The sequence below is a fragment of the Magnolia sinica genome, unplaced genomic scaffold (genome assembly GCF_029962835.1).
Source record: "Magnolia sinica isolate HGM2019 unplaced genomic scaffold, MsV1 ctg336, whole genome shotgun sequence".
NCBI classification, from domain to species: domain Eukaryota; kingdom Viridiplantae; phylum Streptophyta; class Magnoliopsida; order Magnoliales; family Magnoliaceae; genus Magnolia; species Magnolia sinica.
In genome coordinates this window covers 51,924-55,380 of record NW_026682812.1, presented here as the reverse complement: position 1 = coordinate 55,380, position 3,457 = coordinate 51,924, and positions in this window count along the sequence as shown.

The window sequence follows — 3,457 nt, the reverse complement described above, 5'->3', positions numbered from 1 at the left end:
TCATGTGGAGCCTAAAGGGGATGAGTCTCGATGGGTTACAAACTCCCCACCCTTGGTAAATATAAAAACAAGGTTGGGTCCTTAAGCTTACACATGCCAAAACCTCTTTCATTCCATCACGGTGCTTTTCTAAGGGGGGTGTTTGGTGCATGGTATTGGGAAGGATTTGGTGGGATGAGATTCAAAAAATGTAATTATTACATATGACATGGATTGTCCCTTGTTACTATGGGATAAGTCTAATTTTATAATACATTTGTAATACGGTGGGATTCACTCTTTGATTTGCTGTACATTGAATAGATATACCCACCATCATTTGAAACTATTAAGAATAACACATATGTTTTATATCCCAACAGTTCATCTATTTTGTCACCTCATTTTATGGCATAGGCCTAAAAATGAGGCAAATTCAAAACTTATGTGGCCCCAAAGAAGTTTTCAACGGTAAGTGTTCAATCCCTGCTGCTTTCTGTGGTGGGGTCCACTTGAGCTTTAGATCTACCTGATTTTTTGGCCTATGCTCTAAAATTACCTCAAAAAATGGGTGGATGGTGCGGATCTAGCCCACACATCATGGTGGGACCTATACAACTTGCTAACATTGAGTGGAATTGGCACGGGACCAAATGCAATTCCATCTAATCTAATTCCAAGCTTTTTCCATCCTTCCCGAACATTGAGTGGAATTGGCACTGGACCAAATGCAATTCCATCCCACCTAATCCCATCTAATACCATGCACCAAACGCCCCCTAAAGGGTGTAAGGTGTGGACGATTTCAACATCAAGCTTACAACAATGGTAGCCCAATCAATTACGAATTTTATGTTCCGTTTCATCGATCCCCATCTCCGATGCACTATTCAATCATTTCAATTCCGCAAATCTAGTTTAACATATAATCCATCCATTGTAGGGATAGCTAGATGGACGGTTTGGATCAGGTACAATTTAAATCACAATGATCATATAATCATGTGAATTGAAATCTTCAATCTAATATTTGAAATCTACTGAAATTCAAAATTTGTGCTTGGTAGCTTGGATTTGAAAATTCATTAGAATTATATTCATAAGAACTTGAATTTGATTATATGCATTAGCTTTAATACCTCAAATTGGTGTGGTGTATGTATGTGACATTTCACATGATGATTGTAATGAGCCCATTAGAATAGATACTTTAACAAAAAATAAGGTAATTCCATACTTCAAGTGAGCTACAAAAAGTGAGACCCACCAATTTTGAATGATGAAGCAAAACCTCCCATGTTTAAGATGACGAAACTTATACATTTTACATCATTTTGATATATTTGGTGTAAGATTTGATTACAATTCACACCAGATACACTCTTCCAAATACACCTAAAAGTATTGTTTTGAAATAATTACCATCAAATCTTTTCCACTAAACAAATTCCTTATGTTTTCAAAAATAGTGGCACAAACACCTTAGTTTTTGTCTAGCTAATCCTATGGGCATGGCATGAGCAAGGGAGGTGGAGTCCAGAAGGGGATAGAAAGAATGAGGGGACATAAATTTAGAGAAACAGAGAGAGAAAATGAAAGAGAGAGAGAGAGGGCCAGAGTTAGAGGGCCAAATTTAGTAATGCATAAAACATTCAATTCTATAGGATTTATGTTTTAAGTGTAGAATCGATTCCGCTTATCAAATTTTATACTCAATGTTTGGTTTTAAGGAATATGTGAATGAGATGCCAACCATAGGCTTATGTGTGAGCTACCACGTCACATATCTTTCATCAAACCTGTTAGTCAAGTCTAACTCACCAAGATGAAGATAATATGTAATAATTAGCCTATTAAAAAAGTTAAGAGAGCCACATCAAGTGAACCTAACGGTTTTGGTAGTAATTTTACATTGTTCTAATTGGTGGGGTCATTAGAAGTATTTTATGGAACTGATATTTTGTATAGATGATTCAAAAAATAATTCTTACCTAATTAACGGAGTAGATTTTACATGTATGACATGGTGGACCTTGCAGAGCATCGTACAATCTCTTCTTTGCGCTGGGCACAAGCCTAGAAGAGGATTGAATCTTATTAACCCTAGAGTAGCATTTGCCTCTGAAATCTTCGTCACTCATTGTTAAGCATACACATTTTTAAATTCTTTAAATTGTAACGACTCTATTTAAAATGTCTTCCTTAAGAATATCTCTTAAACATGAACTGGAATCCGGCATAGAGATATTGTTGTACCTGGGGTTATGTGGTGGCCACAGAGATGTCCGTGACAAATCCACTCCATCCATCTGTTTTTCAAGATAGCAATAAGACAAGAATCTAAAAATCAGGCAGATCCAATAGTCACGTGGGTCATACCACACGAAATAGTGGGGATTGAATGTCCAGGAGTAATAGAAGTTTTGTATCAGGATAATATTTCTGCCCACAGTTTATCTGAGTAGCAATATCCCTATGAACGGTTTGGATGGCGTATAAACACCATGGTCATCTCCAGGAAGGTTTCAACGGTGGACGTTTCCGTTCCCACTTTTTCGTGTGGTAAGACCCACATGAGTTTTGGATCTGTCTGATTGTTAGATGAGTATCCTAATGTAGTTTTTCAAAACAGATGGACGGAGTGGATTTATCACTTACATCTTTTTGGGCCCCACACAGCCCCGGGTCACAGGCAATCCGCTTCCCACGAAGTTATCCACATATGGTAATAAATTACAGAAATAATGTCTTAGCGTTATAACACAGAAGATTATTATATGTAATGGGATGATTTTAATGCATGGTTGTTACGCTTCGTTTTCCACAAAAAGATTACATGGACCGAAAACCAGAACGATATATCTATCGTCAACTAAAATATGGAAATCAACAGATATACGATGGTCTGATTCAGTGAAAGGGTGTGGCCCACCTAATTGTTGCATTTTTCCATTTGTGAGCATGTAATAATATCTAAGGCCTGGCCCACCTTTTAAACGGCTCAGATGTTAAACCCTAATGACATGTTTACTTGAAAGAAAGTGGTGAATGTGAATATTCATATACAAAGGTTGTATGTGAACATTTCTCTCTTGTTTTTGTGGAAGCACGGAAAACCAGATTTTGAGAAATGGGCTTAATTCAAATTCAAATTTACATGCAGAGACGTTGTGGGCGTTGCAGAAAATATTTCATTTTCTTCTCATAATATGGTACTCTGGAAGAGCATGGAGTATAATACACATGCACTCATTCACCATACATGTCCCACATTGTCCAAATCCAGGCCATCGTTGTGGAGGGATCATAGCCAAAAATATCTATGATTGGACTATCAAATGATATTTAACCGTTGAATTTGGACCATTGACCCTTTTTATTTTTAATGGTCCACTTGAGGCCTCTGAGTGGGAGATTTAGGATCGTTTGATCAGTGAGGATCTGGGGCTGTGGTTCATTTATAGTGGGCCTACAATTA